Source organism: Anopheles merus, chromosome 2R, assembly GCF_017562075.2.
Source record: "Anopheles merus strain MAF chromosome 2R, AmerM5.1, whole genome shotgun sequence".
In the NCBI taxonomy this organism is placed as follows: domain Eukaryota; kingdom Metazoa; phylum Arthropoda; class Insecta; order Diptera; family Culicidae; genus Anopheles; species Anopheles merus.
The window spans coordinates 54,268,805-54,288,969 of NC_054082.1; the positions used below are offsets into that span (position 1 = coordinate 54,268,805).

General features: G+C 43.6%; 1 protein-coding gene across 2 annotated transcripts in view; it reads left to right on the plus strand.

Moving 5' to 3' along the window:
* Positions 1–3,831: 3,831 nt before the first annotated feature.
* LOC121589606 (spectrin beta chain, non-erythrocytic 1) overlaps positions 3,832–20,165 on the plus strand; it is a 51,631-nt gene continuing 35,297 nt past the window's right edge. Inside the window, exons 1-2 of one of the 2 annotated variants that reach the window (XM_041908668.1) lie at positions 3,832–3,899; positions 4,933–5,446. The gene's annotated coding sequence lies outside the window, so the exon portion shown is untranslated. Of the gene's footprint in view, positions 3,927–4,932; positions 5,447–20,165 lie in introns of both variants that reach the window. The other variant, XM_041908667.1, reaches the window with a different exon arrangement.

Sequence of the window (20,165 nt, forward strand, 5' to 3'; positions counted from 1 at the left end):
TCCGACCAAGCGAAAATGTTTTTTTGACGATTTGTATGGAGCGAAGACACACACCCAAATTATGGTCACAAATTATGGATGGGAAGTTTATGGTTCTGACTTCTGTTTTACTATTGCTCACAGGCGATGATGTCCCGTCGCATTCTCACAATACCATCCCCAACTGACATTTTATAGCACGAATAATCGGGAATTCGAGCAAATTCCCTTAAACTGGAGCCTTAAACTTCCCTTAAACTGCACCAGTTTAAGGGAATTTAGAAAAAGTCCTTTAAAATCAAATGTGATGCGGCTTTTTCGTTACTTTTTTCTAGATTCGCTCGGAAACGATGTTTCCTATCGTTATAGTTGGTCATGTACCCAATTTATACTTAAATAATACCCATTTTTATAGAATAACGTCACAAACATTTAGTTTTTGTTTTTCATCAAAAAATCATAGCTATGAATGAAAACTGAGCTCGACGGCATCGTCCATCGATAGAGCAACGTCTAATTTACGATCACACCAAATCTTGGCGCTTTCAACACACTTGATCACACACAAATCCACAATTTCAGCCGTATCGAGTACTAATCGAGCAGATATGGTAAAACAATTTCGAGCAAATGTCACTTGGGGTAGTTTTCTTTCTCCTTGTTTTTCCTGTGTGTGGCATTGGCTGCGAACGATCAGTATTATCATGATCCGTTAGTTAGTTAAAGGTAAATTGTTAGAAGCAATGACTGTGGCACACCAAATTCTGCACAAATTCGTGCTCGTTTATGTGCCACGCTACACGTAAAGTGTTTTGTGATTAGCACAACCACAAACACAGTATCATGATGCGTGTAGATTTGGGAAACATGGTGGTAAACTTTTTATGCGGATGAGCAACAATTAAATGCCGCATATTGTATACCCTTTAAACCAAACGGCAGAATGCTTTTAATCGTCACTCTGCTGCTCTATTCAACATGCATAGCGACTCATTTGACGCGGTCAATCATCACAACGAAACCGGTTCCTACGAGGCCATACGAGATCGATTCCCATCTGGACCCCGGATAGCAAGAACCGACTATCCGATAGTATGATTTTAGTAAGGTTAAGAAGCCGTTTCAGCTCGGTCCACAGCACTGTTCGTTACGTCAAAGAAGAAGAAGAATATTTATACGGGAGGAAATTGGCTTGGTACGCAGATGGCAGGGAGCTTAGAGGGCTTATCGGCCACGGGCTGTAATCGACTACGTGGTTCCAAGGAGCGCTGATATGTGGTCAGCGGGGCGCCAGGTATTTGGAAGGTACCATTCTGACTCGTGAGAGCAGTGAATTCGAATGGAATCGCACCTCCCAAATGATCCAGATGGTTCCGACCCGGTAGGTCGGCCCGCATTCAGTGGCGTATTACCACGACTGGAGGCCCTAAGCGGACACACGAAAGTTGACCATTCGGATGTGTCGAGCGAGAAGTTTTATGAGGAATTCTAAACCAGCGAAGGATTGCGAAGCACTTTTACTTCCGAGTGGGGGGATGGGTTCCTCTCCTCGGGGCCCCACGTGGCCGCTTAGTTTGCGTACTGGTTGAACCGCCCCTGCTCGCACCTCACTATTGTTTGCCTGAAGCACGGCAAATACAGTTTAAATTTTACATTTAGTTTACATTTACATCCTAAAGCATACTAGCCATATTGAAAAGCAACACGAATAGAAAGGAAAGAAGGGGGAAAGGAGTAAGGAAAAGGGGAGCAAACAAGAGCGGAAAGAGGAGCGGGAAGGGTGATTATCGAAGAGGTGAGATGAAAAGATGAAGGCGTGGGTTGCGTACAGCAGCGCGAATTGTTCCGGAGCGACGATAAGTTCTAAACAATGGGGGATGAGAGCGAAGCGAGCTGAAGGGAGCATACAGGAACGGGAAGGACATACAGGAAGGGAGCAACATGCATTTTTTGTAGGTCGATGTTCTTCCTTCCAGCCACACTTTGGAAAGAAATTTCGGATAATTAGCCCTTGCTACGAGAGACGGTTCGCACGAGGATTGAACCGAAGACGAGCATGTTGTTAATTCGTGCAAGTTGACGTTACCTGCTACTAATTAGTTTTCCGGGATAGCGGGATAGCCAGTCCTGGGCCACTAGGACCATACGGGGCTTGAACCTAGGACGGGTATGTTGTTGTGTTGTGTTCGGGGAGCACGACAACGAGGGGCAGCCGAAACCAGCCAAGCCATCCATAGAATGCGGGGACGCGTAGAGCAGCTTGGCGCGTGGCTCCGGCTGCACCATCGGCATTTGAGGCTCCCGGGGGGCCGGTCGCCACAGCCAATCCCCGACCGCAGCCGCGGCGCCTTCGACAATGCATGCAGCATAAACGTCCCTTACGCTTGCTGCGTCAATGGCTAGTGCAGCGACGGGCTAGAACACAACTCTCTATGCCCCCCTCCAGATAGCGATATGGCCGCGCAGCACCATCCGCAACGATGATGCGTCTTCAAAAAAGGCGAGAGAAAGAACAAGCTAGGCATCGCGAGCGAGCGATGCGTGCGCCAGATAAGCCGAGGCGGACCCTCCTCGCTCACAGCATCGAGCGAGAGGCAGGGGAGACGTGCATTTCTTTCTTCCGGAGAGGAGCCCCCGTTAATTAGGAAGAAGGCGGTACAACATGGTGTTTTAATCCTTACCTGCATTCTCTATTGTGTGGGAAGGAAGGAGAAGGGGGGGGGGAGGGGTTGCAGGAATTGTGGATTGTTGAACAAAAACAATAAAAAAATGAAAAGAAAAATGTGTTCAAAGACATCATCCTTCATTGGAATATTTGACAATTTTAAGCATTGGTTGGCTTCACATGATATGTTGTGTGTGCTAGTGATCGTCCATTGATTGATTTTTTTTTCACAAGTGCAACTAATTGCACTAACAAACAATATAAAACCCGTGCGCTGCATGCGTCCGATCGATCCGGCAAATAGCTCCAACGGTAAATCTATTCATACATCCACACGACAACTTGCACGCTGATCAAATCCAGATTCGAACGACGGCTCTAGCCAACGCGCAATGCATCAAGCAGCCAAAAAAACGGGAAGGAAAAAAAAACAATAACCAAGTCAAGCACACAAGGCAAGGTCAAGCATTCGCCAATAACTGCTGGGAGAGAAAGGTGGGAATGAAGGAGGTGGGGAAGCAACGTCACTCAAAGCGAATATGATCCGGGTGAACGGATAAAGAAGAAGACAGCAGACAAGCAATATCACTCCCGCTACCATGTGAGAATAGCGAGATGGATCGGTACGGTACCCACCCAGAGAAAGAGTGAGGGGGAGAGAGGGTATCGACTTTTTGAACCACTTTTTTATGGCCATTGTCTTAGACAAAAACCACGATCGAAATACTCCAGAAAATCCGCCATAATTGTGGCGTTTTTCGGCTTAAAAAAATTCGCTTCGTCGTATATTGACTTAAATGCGACGAGCACCCGACGTCGGGTGAACGTTCACACGACGTACACCCGACGTCGGAAATATTTGAAATTGTCGGTTGGGCGGTTGGGTTGGGATGTCGAATGATAGCGCCATCTATTGGTTAAAGTGTGTGTAACGAATAGTGGTAAATTTTTTGAATTGTTAAACATTTTAATGGTTGTAATAAACAAGAGGTTTAAATATTTTTGTTCGTACAACCTATGAAGTATTTACGGAATAAATGTCCCAACTAAAGATGTAATTCCTTCATTGCTCTGCCACGACACTCGACAAACAATTGAGAATCATAGACATAATGTCTTTGGCCTATGGACTATGGGATGTTACAGGCAATACGGCATAATACGATTAAACGTGTTAAAACCACACGCACACTTTTACCGATTGTCGAGGAGCTCAGACGTGTTTCGTTAGCGCTCCTGTGCAGTGCTTTTTCGCGTAAGTTTGTACCTTATTCAGATCGAGGTAATTCAATGATAAAAGAGTGTTATTGCAAGTGAGACGAACAAAAGGATAAGGAAAAAAACAAAGCTAGTTCAAAGAAATGGTGCGCCGTGCTAGTTTGTAGCCATTGAAAGTGATAAGTTGCCGTTTGAGTGCCCCTGTAAGCTTGGATCGTTTATCGCCCCAGCAGGGAATTGCGAATTGCGGCTGCGATTATTAGTTGAACACGCAAATGAAACAGTGATCACTGTGGATAGAACACGCGTAGAACGAGCATCATTCGGCGCCATATTATCTCGCAATTGAGCCTGATCGTTCAGCAGCGGCATTTGTCTCGCAGCCCAATATCATCACCGCTGACGATCACACTCCAGACGGCGTCGCGTGGCAACGCTGCAGGATGAGATTTGGGAACAAGATTGGATCGATGCGAGGGAATACCAATCGCATCACAGCAAACAACATTTGCAGAACTGCGCTGGCTGTGGCTGGACTAGGGCTCTGCTTGTGTAACGTAGGCAGCGAATTATCCCTACATGCAAGTTATGCTGGCATTAAGAAGCATTTGTGATTCCTGTTTTCTTTTCCCCCGTTCGGGATAGCTTCAGTGTGTTTTTGGGAGTATGATTTTTGAAAGTGTGCGTGTGATCGCTAGTGTGTAGAGTGTGGTTCTGTGCAATGTGTGTATGCGCGTGTGTATGTATGTATGTATGTATGTATGTATGTATGGGTTAAACGTGGTGATTATTACGGGTTCCTGATTGTCCAGACATTCGAGGCCAAGATCGCTTTCGTGTGCTTCGGGCACGCAGAGCCAACGAACGAAATAGAATCTCAATCAGATTAGATACAAGCAGTAACATTTGGTACTTCGTTAGTATTGCCAGAATTGGCCTGCCCGCGACCGTACTCTTTTGCGTTTGTATTATTACAATTGGAAAAGTGTGCTGTGCGTAGGAGTGAAGAGATTGCATGTACGGTGAATTCATACAATAACGTTAGCTTTAATGTGTAATTTAATTTGCAGGCGTTCGAAGCAGTTGCAAGTGTGTGTACAGTTGAAAAAAAAACGAATATAATATTCACCCCGAAAAAATGATGTTTGATTGTGCCTAGTGCCGGGCGGAATTGGTGGATTGAAGTTGTTTTTGGTGTTTTGTTTTTTTAGTGTAATGTAAAAAGAATCCTTATATCAAGTGTTTAAGCGTATTTCAAAACGCCAGAGTGTTGGCTGCGAAGAGAGAGAGAGAGAGAAAGAAAGAGAGAGAGAGAGAGTGAGAGAGAGAGAGAGAGAGAGAGAGAGCGAGAGAGAGCGCGAGAGAGAGCGCGAGAGAGAGTACCTTTTCAAGTGTAGCCCGAAGACGTGTTGTGCTACGAAAACCCAATATTTAGGCAGTTGGAATAAGGGAAAGCAAGCTGCCAGGATTTTGCACGAACGCTTCATATCCGGAGAGCGGCAACAGTACCGCCATCATTTGTTTGAAAGTACCGAACAAACAACAACGCAACTCTGGATTACGGATTCGGCGAAGATACCAAAGGTAAGCATGGCTGTTGAATTTTGAATTCTCCTCGGGTCAGCCCATCACATACATAAGTTTCGCTTTGAGTACATATTGGAGCCAGATGTTTTCTTTTAGGTGTAGAAAACTGGCAAAGAGTAAGCCGCAATGCAGTGCAAGAATGGCGAAAAAGGGCGATACTTTCTGCCAAATGAGTACCAGATGTGTGTAATTATTGCATTTGTTTATCGTAGTTGTTTTAGCAATGGAAACTAAATTGAAGCATTACTTGTTGTTGTTGTTGATTTTCTCTAATCAAATGTACTTATTTCAACTACTTGTCAAAGGTCATAACAAGTATCATATCATTGTTTTTTTAAATCATTTTTTAAAGCAAAATCATTGCCAACCATTTCATACCATGGATCTGAATCCGCAGCATATTGCTGTTAACGGTTATGCTTACGCATCAGCTTTGCACGCAAATACGCAACGTCGCGAATGCTAACTCCAATACTGTCTTATACCCTTACGCGGAGCCACTGCGTCCTGCTGGCTGGGGTTGAGGGCCGGTTGGAGTGAATTTTCATCAGCTCTCGTATTCGTTCCTGATGCATACATAAATTTTTGCCCTTTCTGCTTTTCTTATGATCGTAGGCTTCAAGGAGCGCGTTCGTACGCATTTCTTCCTGTATTAAACTCCAGCGCAGCGGTTGAGCTCCTCAAATGCCATCGGTTGGAAACGGGTGTTGAATTCTTCTGGTTCGTTCTTCTCTGTTACTCTCTTTCGCTCTGTCTTACGTTTTCTCTTTTGCCTTCTTGTTTCGAAATTCAGAATGTTGTTTTCGTTTCATACTGTAGTAGAGGAAACTCGTTCCTTCAATCGTCCCGGTGCGGTTTGCTTACGTATTTCTTTGCGTAAGCTACGCATGGAACGGAATGACGCGATCAAAGCAATCATGGAAGTAAAAGGACAAGGAAAGGAGAAGGAGAAGGCTACCAAAAATTAAAAAAAAGGAACAAAAGTTGGTAGAAAGACAAAAAAATCTCGACATGGCGACGTTTTTTTTTATTTTTTCTTTCATTCTATCTCCTTCTTTTCCACTCCCTTTGGGTGTGTTTATGTTGTTGACTCAGAAGAGATTGGGTAACGATTCTGGGCCGGTCGTCAGAAATACCGAACGAAAAAATAAACACGTTTGATGGAAGGAAGAGCGAGGAAGGCCAGAGGAAAAGTGAGTGGTGGGGAGCGGTCCGTTTTATGGATCGCGGTTTTAGTTTTGGTGTGCGATGGTTTCTGTTTTCTTTTATTTACTTCACCAAAGCCTCTCATGCAAAGGTTGAAACCGTTCCCCTCATCCCATCATCACAGCAGCCTGCGTTTTCTGTTCTGTGCCGAAGCAGACGACGGTGCACACTAGATCGAGCTCTTCTTGAAGGCAAATCATCATCATCATCGTCCACGATTGTGTGTTTGGCGCCGAATGTGTGCTGCCTGTGGTGTGGTGTTGGTGTTACGCAAACTCGTTCTTCCACTTCCTCCTGGTGGTGGCGCGCCCGTTGAGATGTTTCTCCGGTTTCCTTACGCGCTTATGTCACCTTGATTTTTCGGCATCACTGCTTGTGACTGGAATCTGCGAGAATGCTTTAAGCAGCCGGTTGTTTGCTTCTTGTTTGTCCTGCGTTCCTTTTGTTCGAGCTTATTTTGATTCTCGCTGGTGGAAGCGCTGGTCGGCGATTCGGTTGAATGTGTGTCTCGATACATTTACGAAAAAATAACCAGTTTAATTTGGTGGTGTAATATAGCTCCAAAAAGGGCATACAGTTTATTTCCTAACTCATTCGAACACGATGCACGGTTCCACAGTTTGGCATTTCTTTATCAAGTAAACTGACCGTTATCGATGTAGTTGTAGTGGAAGCTATCACGCTGAGTTAAGCATTTGGTTTTTAGTGTTGTGCAAAAAATTTGTGCAGACTGACAAAAGATTTGTGCGACGGCGCAAGAGACGAACCTCGCCTTGGATGGAGACTGACGACTTTTTGCGTTTGAGCTAATACTTGTGTTAAAGAATGTTGTTCATTACATCCGCTATTCGACCCTTCACAATGATATGATAGACGCCGTTTTGCTGTCCTTCTGTGTTATTGTTGAGTGATTTTAGATCAATTTGGGAAAGGAATGTGCCGCCCCGTGCCGCCACAATACATGGGTGGGTGGGCTATGAAAGATGTATGTAATAACGGAATTGAGACCCCCAACTGATCCATTAAATGACCAACGCCGAGGATGAGATGCTTATCGCTTGCTGAGTGGTACACGGTAGCTTAGGGTACTGGGCTTGAAAGAAGCTTCCTGTGGGAAAAGTATAAGACAGGTTGTCCCGAGTACTGCCGCAACAGGTTGACCACACTGCGCGAGGTAGAGTCAGCAGTATGAGTAAAATATAGCTATCATTTCGTCGTCTTTTAGATACCACGATAGCACGCCAAATTCCTACTGTGTAAGCGATGAATGATAAATAAACTGTGACCCATGATGTGAGCTAATGTAACAATCGAACATAATTGGTGGCTTAATTTGTTTGTGTTTCCCGTTTTTCGTTGGATTCTTTCGTGTATTGTGAGTTCTCAAATATAGTCGAATGTCAATGGACTTAATCATCTCACTCAGCTAGATCCAGCTACTTTATTAGACGATTTCGTCGCATGTTGCCGACATACTTTAATCGCAGCTATTTAACAACAACATACCAAATAAAAGCGGGGCTTTAAACAAGTTGAAGCTGTTGAAAGCAGCTACTCGCGATTGATGTGCATTAGTTGAAAATACCTTAAAGTAGATCATTTTCGTCGTTGCGTAGATTTCGGTAGAAAAAATCAGCTACCCAGCTATAAACTATTCATCATTAAGCGATTAGCAGTCTTCTTGGACAAGTAAAGAGTATCGAAAACCAGTACCCTGTATAGTAAAGCACAAACGCTTATAAGTATGCTTCAGTGGTGTAGATGATTGTGTTTACTGCTATGCTCCTTACCACTGTAGCTTGTTGCATTTGCAGGTGAAACCATCGGTGTCCAGTTCTCTCGACAAACCAGGAAGGGGAAAACTCTGCAAAACTTTAAGATGTGCAATTTGATGTGTGCAGTGCATAACGTCGACGTGCTTGCCCACTCAGTTATATCTACTCGCTTGCGGAAAGCTTACGGCGCGCGTGTGTTAAAGTTTATAAGTGAATGCATCCGTTCGGGTTTCATGCTTGAATGTGCTTGGCGTTTGTCTGTGTTACAATATTATAACCAATTCAAATTTGTAAAGTATGTCAACTTAGGTCAACCTTATGATTCAAACTCGATCAATTCACATTCGAACCTTTTAAAGTTTCAAGTTCAATCAATTCCGATCTCCAATCAGTGCGAGCTTACAGATGATATTTTCATGCACATGGTTGAGTAGGAACGAACAGGTTTTTTTTTTAATATACAATGTGTACATGTGTGTGTATTTTTGTTTTGTTACTGAGAGCCACCTTCTCTTACAGGTTGTACCGGCAGCTTACCACTAATGTTGATTCATTCTATTGACCCACTTGTAGGTACGAGTCTCCCTCGCTCAATCATTAGAGTGATGCACCAGCGATAGTGCTTTGGTTATATTTAGCAAGTTATGTGAATCTGAGTTGACAAAAAAATATGTGACATTTCCATGCCATATTACAGCAACCTCCGCGATGTTCGAATCTGCAATGAAAGGGGCATCCCTGTATTCGTTTGTGGATGCGAAACAGCAACACAAAATGTGTACTATAATGAACTATCATTAACGGCAGCTTAGAAAGCGCTCTTTTACCTCGTACCGAATTAAACGCTTTCCGGTCACCAACATTCTCTATGAATTGGAGTGACGTGTTCTGATTTTTTCCGATCTTTTTTCGGACCGTACATAACAGTGTCATGCTCGTTGACCACTGAACAGAAGTGAAGAAGAGTCACCACTGGCCGGTTGGTTGACTTTGTTCGTTGGTCAACCGCGGTTGAAAATCTCATTAAAATCCCCGGTGCTGCGCATACACCCAGTGGGGAGCAATTCGTCACGGCACGGTTCCCGGTTTTTGAGCGTTTTTCTTGCCGATGAGCGATGCAGCGACAAACAATACGGTTGCGTCGTCATCCCGTGTTGCAAAACGAGTCTGTGTGACCCCGGTGGACTGTAGGCGTGTGTGTGTGCGTGCAGTTTGGGTGATTCCTTCCATACGTAAAGAGCGGGGAAAACATGAGAAACAGCACTAGAAATGTATGGGAAAGCCACGGTTAATGGCGCGATCTTCGACATTGCATAAAACACACCGGATTACTGTTCTCTCTTACGAAACAGAATGCTCATTACCGTTTTGGGCAAAAATCGGTAGCTTTTTTTGTCTAAGTCACATGGCACCTGTTCAAACGGTACATTACTGTTGATTCGCAAAACAGCAAAACACTGGAAAGGACAAGAACCCTTGCGAAAATGGGTGCATCTGATCAGTGGACATTTATTAAATTAGTCGTTTAATTTGTTTTATTGTTCAATATGAATGATATAGGAATATATTTTGTACTTTCAGTTTCCTATTGTTTCTGTGTAGCGTTGCGACTTGCTAGCTGATTTTAGCGATTTAATTTGCTGTAAAATAGTTGCTCTGGTAATGAAGGAATTTCTTAAGCTAAAAGAACTGCTTTCCCAGTGGTATATTGAACATGTGTAGCCTATCCTAAAGTTTGACCTCTTCTTTACGGGCAGTAGATCACTGTAAAGCAAACTAGCCAGTATCGTGTCATATGCAACGCCACAACCTGTCCAAGCCGGGCCAGGTGAAAGCTGATACAATTACCAGATTTGTCATCGATCAACCCGAGGGGGCTAGTGCTATGCTGGCCCAGTGACTGGTGGTAGTCGGTTTTGGCACGGTGCAGTAAATTGGTGTCCGAAAGATGGCCTTCCAGGGTGTGTGCCATGGTGTGCAGCGGATCGTTGTACGATGTGTTACCATCTGGCGGCCAAAGCGATTGACGAAAAGGGAAAGTTCAATATTTTATATCAGTTCGCTTGCTCTGTCCGCTGCATACACACGGTGATCGTCTCTTGTCGTCTGCTTGAAAGAGTCCCGTCTGATAGCGAGATGGTATTTTTATACCGGTGTTGTGTCACACGAACGAGTTGACACTAGCCTGGAGTGACATTTCCTCCCGGCCTTTTTGGGGCAACAAAAGCAATTCGTTGGGAGTGCAACTTTTCACTTCAGCTCGCTTGTTGCTCTCTTTCGCTCTGTTTTATCCGTATTAATTAAACTCCCGCCGGTGGAGAAACTTTAAGCGCACTCTTACCCAATCTCTCTTTGCTGCCCCCGGTCTGTGGCGCCACTACTACCGAAGGACGCAGGTAAGCAGGGGCATGTGTTTTTTTTGCTAATCCTTAAGATAGCACAAATTTGTCCGCTTGTCAGCTCTGTGTTTGTCTAGATTGATCTTTTGCCTATTTGCTTTGAGTTTGTTTGAGGGAATGACTTTCAAAGATGTCAACATTGGCTGACGACGATTCCGAAAATGGTAGGATTTTAGACGCTGGTCGTTCTCTCGCTTTTCCTCTCTTTCTCGCTCGCTCTCTCTCTCTGTCGCTCCCCGCTTGGGATAGCATCGATTCGAACTGATCAATTTTTGCATAAATTGATTGTGAAAGTAGTAGCTATGCATCTCGGTTTGGGCGCCGCTATTGAGAAATTTGAAGGCCCTATGCCTGCCAGTGACAGTGATCGACAGACAGATCGTCCAGCGTTTTGATTTAAATCCTACCATTAAATCTTTGTAGGTATGTTTATCTGAGCAAAAGATGCACAACCGTTGTGTATGGGAAACAATGTGGTAGCGAAACAAATGTCAGCATCGGAAAGATTTCTCTGTGCTTTGCATGTTTCTTGTCGCTACTTAATGTGTGCATCACACGCCCTAAATGGTGTGCCGAGAGAAGAGCCTGTGCACGCCTTCCGTTTTCGAGTGCCTTTTGAATCGATTTGCTGAATGTAGTGATTAGCATGTACTCAATATTTATGATTGAGTGAAAATGTGAGCGAGTTGGAAGACTCATAACTGCATATTCTAACAGGTGGAAACAAGTGGTAGATTTGAACTGGCTCGGCCCGAACTGGAGAGCGATTTCTTCTATTTATGCAAATTTGTGAGAGGTTTGCTCGGTTGGTTGAAAGCCACGCCACATACGTTTACTGTTCGGCACGGATATATTGATGTATTGGACGCTTCCTTTCACTACCTTCGCGGTTTTAAGAAAGTGGAGAGAATTTTCATTCATTTCGAACATGTTGTTGGCTCTAGCTATACAGTGTGATAGGGTATCATACGCAGCAATTGTTGCAGTAGCAATATATTTTCTGACATGCAAATTTCCAAGTGTAGTGTTTAGTGTACTGGGCACTAGCACTGATATCGCTCTAGTGAGCCGCGGCCTAAGCAAACAGCTGTTTAATCAAAGTGTTTACGCAAGAGGGCCGCCGGGTAGGGAAACTTATCAGTAATATTTACATTCCATTCTGTGCCATGTGCAACGGTCGAGAGCGGGTGTCGTCTTGCTTCAGTTCAGGGTGTGATAGGAAAACGATGGAACGCAAACTATTAGAATTTTCTGAGCACTAATGAGTAGGAAGAGCGATTATCAGCAGAGGGAAGACGCGTTATTTGTTGTTCAACCTCCGCCTGTCGTTATCTGCATATCGATCGATTTCGATTAATAAATCATCACGATTAACGAATGGTTTTGTGTGTATTTCCTATCATTTAAAGTGGTGTTTCATGTTTTGCTTTGATGTGGCATGGAAGTATACAAATCTCAATGTTTTAGTTATTCTAATTTGCCCTACCGTCTAATGATAATTTGCTGCACCTTTAAAATAGAATCAGCATCAGTTAAACTGGTTGGCAATGGACCGCGAAAAAGTGTGAACTAATTGTACAATTTCATTTGGCTTCGGGTGGGTTTCCTTTTTTGCAGTCCCTCTGCAGAAGTGGTTGAACGAACGTGCGGGAAAAGCGATAGAGCATGACTATTATTACACAAATACACCACAAAAACCTCAAAACAACCACCGATAACTTGGTTTGCCATTCCTCTAGGGCTTCGGGCACTTCTTTCCCATCCGTTACATTGTGTCACAGTCGTCGGAACAGGGTCGTCGACGTCGACAAAGCTTCACTTTCTCCGCTTCTGGTGTGTGATAGGCGGGTGGCGTCATTTGAGCCTAGGGTTGGGTTGGGTTAGTTTTCCGGAAACAGTGACGAAAGCATCAACAGTTCAGCCCAACTGCTGTCGGTAGGGCTCCACCGGCACTTTAGGTTTTTCCATAAAAAATACACCAGTGAGCATTCCGCGTTGGCAAATGAAATTAGCTTTCCCTTGCGCGTAGCACCCAAATACGCACACCATCGCCCTAATGGTGTTTTCACACGGCAACGCCGCCGTTGTTGCGATGCGGTGTAGGTGCGTTGTTGCAATTGAAGATCAACTATGCCCGAGTGTCTAGGCAGCGGTGGCGATATATTATTCATATCCTTCTATTCGCTGCGCGTAAAGGGGCGATGGGTTGGAACTTCAGCCATCATCGCCCTACTAGAGCTTGTGATTATCGGACAGGCCGGGGGTAGACATAGCGCGCGCGATTGTTCGTGTCGCTTCGGAAGCGAGTAAAATTTGAGCCCATTCACGGTGCATCGGGTTACAGGCTGTGTAATCGGAACAACGCGATGTATTTCTATTTCTCTTGTAGTGTAAGTTTCACGTCTCTCGACGTTTTCTCGACGACGGGATGTCCGGATGATGTCGTTCGACGCTGTGTAGGGTGGCTCGCGGTTATTCGTCAGAAACGGAACAGGTATTCTCCGGTGTCCGGAATGGAATGAAAGAAGGAAGGGCGGGTGTGCGCAACACGAGCGGCTTCTTCCGTTCGCTTCTTGCGATTATGTGGCGGCTGGACTTGTCATCAATCGGTGTACTCAATAGCGGAATTGGGAATCTAGTGTTGTGACTAGAGCGCTGGAAAAAAGAGGAAAGCGGAAGACGAACTCATTTGTCTGCGGTCGGTCCGGTGGGAATGATAGATGAATTGCAGTTGGCCAGATGAATGGCCTCCTTTCGAATGAATCGTTCGCTTTGTGGTGAAAAGTTGATAGCAAAGCTCTTCATTACGACCTGCTAAAGGTAGTTGTGCACCTTTTGGGCAATTTCCAAAATGTCATAGAAACGTTGTGCATAGAATGGTTTTTGAAAAGCTTGAACTTTTTTTTTACCAAATATATTCCTTGCATTTGCAATTGAGCCTCGTGTTAGTCTGGTTCAGAGTGCATTTGGAAGCGTTGGAGTCAGCGATTCGGAAGCGGTGGCGATGTGTTATCTCAATCGCCATCTCTGCTGCAAGTGATTGAAGTATTCACCTTATACGATAACACCGGTATGTGTAAATATCACTTGCGTTTGATGACGTGTGCCCTAGGTGGTCAACGCAGATCTGACTCATTCTAAAGCAAACAGGACTCGTAGCACGTAGGCTCACTGTATGCGACAGGTGGCCTAGCTAGTGCCTCCTACGAGAATAGCAAATGGATTCGCTCATCGATTATGACTTCATGGTTAAGCTATGGGTCCAGCTTAAAAATTCGAAGAATCTTCAAGCGTCATCAAGATGTATTTTTTGCGCACATCTTGGTGGACCCTTACGTTTGACCTTTTTTACTCGAGGTATGTAAATATGTTAACTGAGGCCGACCTAAAAACAGCAATACGTGTGCTTCGATAATAAAGTATTCAATGCATGGAAATGATGATTGCAATGCAGGCTGCCGAACGGTACGTACAGAAGAGTGTATATGCTACGTGATGTTTGCGCATTTGTTTGAGTGGTCTGAGAACAAAGATCCAGGAGTTGTCATAAGATGACACACTTTGTTGTATTGAAGTTTTTTGCTCTTCCTGCTTTGGTTGGTACGAAAAAAGGATACTGGAACGGATTTAAATTACAATTGCGTCATTATTTCGGTTGGGTATGACGTTAAGATTCGCACACAAATGCAAAAGGTATAATTATACTTTTTTTGTAACAATTGCTCGATTTTATGCTTGTTAACTGATGGTAGCAGAAAGAAGATCTAAATAATTGTTGAATATTGTGAAATGTTTGATTGAAATAATTTTTGCCAGCGACAGGCGGGGAACGAAATTTTAAAATGAACCTCTTGGGTTAGAGATGTCGCAGTGAAAAGACGGATCTACCAAATCGTTAAATACATGATAAGTAAGCCGACCCTGGGAACGGCAATGGAAAAGAAAGGATAGTCGAGTATCATTATTCCTCCTAGACTCGTAAAACTACGTCGACCGACACCGACTGTCGCTATTTCCAAACCTGCACCCCGGCGACCCATCAACGAAGAAGAAAGCACCTTTTGCCTGTTAAATAAGCCTGATGATCGTCTCTTGCTCTTGCCTTTCTCGTACTAGAAAGCCGCCGAGGAATACCGCACGCTCGGTGGTTGTGTTGGTTCAGTGTTCGGCAAATGTACACTTTCTTGTTTTTTTTTCTTCCATCCATTCCATATCCTCTTTACCGCAATCGGTCGCGTCGTTTGCTTTATTTTATTATGATTTCTAATTCTATGCCTAAATGCTGCGTTTTATTCACGCAAAGCGCAGCCACTTGCCGCTTAATCACAGCTGAGGCCTGCAGTATGCTTCTATTGTGTGTAGAAACTGGTTTCATCTTTTCACCTGTTTTTATTTCCACTACACCATCACCGATACCACCAACCCACCATTTGCCTCTTTAGCAAAAACCGTATGCTCGCCACTAATGGTGAGAGAAGTGGTTCCGCCATCGAATTGTTTTCTGACTCGATCGTTGAATGCCGCGCAATCGGCGGTTTGTTGTTGTGTTGTGCTCGTTGCGCTAGTGAAGTTAATCAGAGGTAGTGAGAAGAGGAAAGATATTGTTGGTTAGTTTGATGAACAAAACAAGAAGCTTATCAAAGTATGACTAAAGGAACTAAATGTCGACTAATCCGATCACTATCGGAGTCGATTAAATTGTACGGGTTTCCTTCCAATATTAATCCCAATAAGCAAAATTCTTAACATTCCAGATTCCAGATTCCAGATTCCTGGTGTTGCATTCCAGCTGGTGTTTTTTTTCTCTGGTGCCTTCGGCGAAAATGCCCTAAACTGAACCACTTTAGCATGAGAAAATAGTACAATGATTGTACCAGCAATTACTATTGTTTTGTGGGTTAGATATGGCATTGCACGAGCTATTTGTGCTAAAAATGGTAGCGATGGGAACGAGGATATGACCGTGAATCTAAACAGAGGAGAGGGAAATTTGAATAAATGTTAATGAATGTATGAAAAAAGGCTACTAGTAGTAAAATCATACAAGAGGAATGCAATGCTCGTGTGTAAAGATCATCCGAGAAGATGGCAACTAAGTGCATGTGCTTCAATGCGCATGCTGCATTTTCGTCAGCACGGTTGTACTTGGCCAACATTTGTTCTTCACTGAAGGTGCGCTACGATCATGCATCTGCTAAAGGAACTGCTACACGCATGCACTTCGTAATAGCATAGCTGAATGGATCCAATTTTTGATTACTGTTTGAGAAAGCGAAGTGTTTCGTTACTCTGCCTAGCTTGTCACAGTAGCAGCGAGCAGAGGTAGTTTTGATAACACCAATAGAAAGCGAAGCATTTATTGTGCCCTTTCTTTTATGACAAGTGAAATCTCTTTAGCGGTACAAAGCATATTGGAAGAAACCGTACAATGGTGTTGAATTTTTACGGCTTCGCGGTGCGATGTAGTTTATAGTTTCAATAAATCCAAGAAGAAGTCAAATCGGCACTGTTCGTAGAAGATTTAAAAAAACTAGTGTAGATCTATCTTTGTAGATGTATAGGTGGAAAGATTACACTCCAGTAATCAAACTGCCTAGTGATTTTGACATCTTGAGGTGAAAGCGGACAAAACGGGGGACAAGAAAATGCTGGAAACTAGCGGGAAGATTAATTGAAGCGTTAACTATCATTGTAAAACGAGAGAGATTTCGAGAGACTGGTGGCTTCGCAATGGACTAATTTCAAGAGGGAATCAATTGCGGATCTAATTGATTGTGCCCAACAAGCATCTAATGCTGGGATCACGATCCCGAACGATACATGGGCTTGCTTATCCATTGTGATGTTTGTTAGCGAATTCGGATCAAGAAATTTCCTTTGCACGTTGTTTTTAAAACTGTTATCGAATCACAATTCCGCATCTGTCACCGTTATAGTGTTAAAGCTAAATTATGTTGTTTAGTCGTTACGTCTGTAGCAAATGTTAATGTTAAGGTAGATGTTTATAAACATTTGCTTGTTAAACTTACCGCTTTGTTAGACCTCCTTGCTGGTGGAGTAAGTTACTGCTAAACAATCGAATGGTTGTATGCTCGTTGGCAGTTTTGTGAGCAAATAATTTAAGATGAATTATAATCATTGATGTAGTAGTATGTATCTCCAATTGGTGGTCTCACGTCAGTCCGTTGGAATGAGGCTGTGTTTGGAGAGTATAGCATTCAACACTTCAAATCGATCTTAATTGACTAGGGCAATTAGCTTAAATGTTGTATTCAACATTGGCCTCGGACCGACGCCATGGCGATGTTTAGGGTGCGGATCTTGTGAGGTCAATTCCTCAACAAAGAATTCCAACGAAGAGGTTTCTGAACTCCCTGTAGCGCGAGTGCTTTGTTTGTGTTTCAGTTGTTGTGTATTAGTCTTTTGAGAAAGCAGCATCCCGTTTTGAGAATGCAGCATCCCGTTGCATTCGGCACTCGCAAATGCAAGTGCCATGGGTTGTGTTTTTATATTTAGATATAGTTTAATCCATGCGATGTTTGCGAATCGTTGCGATCGTTTACCCGGGCAGAGTACGAGTATCTTCTTGTTGGTTATGTTTGGTGTGTCTTCCTTGGTGATGTATGCAGTACGAACTGATCTTCTTGTAGTGTTCTTTGGCTATAGACTTTGATCGACATACTTCAGCTTGCTGTGAGTAACAGTGCTTTTAATGCACACGAATCTGGTCTTGACAGGGTTCACACGCACAACCCGCTGGTCGAGTCTTGGTGACACTTCCATCAGCGATAAGCCACGACCCGTTCCCTGGAAGCGAACCAACTACGCGTTCGATCGCGGTGACATTTCGTGAGTGCGGTAAAATGTAAGGCAAGGGCCCGGGGAGGTGTCATAAAAGATGTTAATTGTGTGGAATTTTCTCCTTGTCGGTGGATGTTACAGTGCTGCCGAAGAAGGTTTGGTCTCGGATATAATTAGATCGTACCCTAGATCTTGCCATCTGCCTTCGCGACAGGGAAAACCTACACTCCGGGACCTTGCGAGAAGAAAGGCGTGTTAAATGAAACCAGTTTGGTTGAGCTGTTGGGTGAATAAGATAATCGCTCCGTAGTACTTGAATTGCAATTGGAGTCGTAGGGCGACAGCGGATGATTTCCGAAGTTGTGTTGCTGATTAAACATTGTAGCAATGTGCGTGGTTGTTCAATGTATTGCCGGTGAATGCTTGAGTTCGTTCATGTGAAACATCATTGGTTGAATTGTTATTCTAACAGACAACAGTGACGGTCGACTTCCAAAGACAATTAGACTGTAAGTTAATTAATTTAAATTGTATCCTATGGAAACTGGTGGCCCCTGGTGGTCCCCTTTGGCTGCTGAGAGCGTTATGGATGTCTGACACTGGCAGCAAGTCTTTGGTCAGCGACTCATGGTTGAGGGTGGACCCTACCGACAAAGCGATCCAGTTTCGGATCAAAATCTAAGAACTATTAGAAATGCTATGTCTCGTTTGCTAATGGACCCGAGGGTGGTGGTTGAGCTTCAATCTCAAACTACTAACGCTGATTGCCGCTGGCGTTGGTACGCGCGTTCCATATGCGCAGCCGGTTGGCCATTAGTGGTGCGCTGTCCATTAGCATGAGGTGTGTGTGCTGCAGCAGGAGCGCTGTTTAATGATCCCTTCACACTCTGTACACTGTTGATTAATGGTTTGCGATAGGCTACGAATCCGTTGGTAAAGAGCGAACGGACCGATATTTGCGACTGCATCGATGGTAAATTATAACCGGCCGAGGGAGGCTAAGGTTTATCACTCAAGAGTGTGGCCTACGTTAGACCTAAGCGAGTGTTTGCTATAAAAGTATGCCAATGTGCGAATCAAGGTACTTGGGTCGTTAAAACGCTAGGGATTGTCAGTGTAGACAATTCGCTGAATGCATTTATTGACGAAGGCTTTTCTGTGGCGTACAGTGTACTTTGTGGTCCTGATTATCTTTCTTTGATGAGTTGAAGGTAACGCGTAAGCAGCGTTGGAAGTAGATAGTAATTTCTCTAACGTGTTTTATTTAGAAAATTGGATTGATGCCCCAGGGTTCAAAATCGTAGAAGCATTTCGACAGTGCCCATCCTCTTCTATTGACATTGAGCCACCAGTATTGGAGACACTTGAGAGTGATAATAGACTCCGTTGATGATAAAACCACAGAATGAATCTTGAGGTCAAGAATGTTTAATCAGCAGCCAATTACTGTCATTAGATAGCTAATCATAAATCCGTCTCGCCAGTGATTACTGTAGTCTATAATGATTGACTCTAAGTTATAGTGAAGAATATGAACTGCCCTCAGTAATGTGCAATGTGTTTGCTTGCGTTAAAGAAACGAAAAATGATAACAGTGTAGTTTGAAATGCTATAAACTGTATTTCGATAACTGGTAACAAATCATTTTGGAAATTGTACTATTGTGAAAGATGGAAAGAAAACAATGTTCTTCCAATATCTTTTTTTGAAGGAGAATGAAGTTGTAAATGATAACAAAATCGTCTTGTTCGATGTCCGTCATAAGATCCTTATCATACTCTCGACATGAAACAGTCGTAGCGTTCTAATTTGTGGCACTTAAATCAATCGGATTGATTGGCACCTTTTAGTCAAACGCGTTTCTTCTTGTTCCCTTTTTCCACAGGTAAGCCACCAGCAATGTTCCGTTTCTGTGTAGCGATAAATGGACTGCCATTGTCAACTTGTCGGAGCTTGCTGCAGTGATACGAGGTTTGTCAATTTACGTCATTTGGTATCCTATATCTGTTGAGAGATCTTCTTCGTTCTTGGAAGGTATGATAGTACATGGTCAGGTGTGTCAGCCCAGGGTTCTTTGGAATATATGTATTGTGTCATAGTATCACACCAGCAGTAGATGGCGCAATGTTAAGTTTGGCTGTTGTTATTTAAGGACAGTTTTATTTAGTATATATATAATTTTTTATCAAGGATATACATGAGCAAGCTGAGCAAAAATGTCACTCTTCAAATGTATCTTTAAACGTTGTAAATTATTTGCATATCAATAAATTCTGCATGTTTCATGCGAATGCGCATCATCTTGCGTATCAAATTGATATCGCCAGCGACGCGATCGTAGAATGTAATGATCGAAGGTCTGCGGTTTGCAACGACATCATCAAGCAAAACGATTTATGACCAGAAACTCTAACGCTTTTTGTTCTATAGGTATGGCCAATTGAGAGCATTCAATTGAAAGTGCAGAACAATTATCGTCACAAATGTTCTTTAGTGCAAACTATCTCCTTCGGTAGGGAAAGTGGCTCAGTGCAG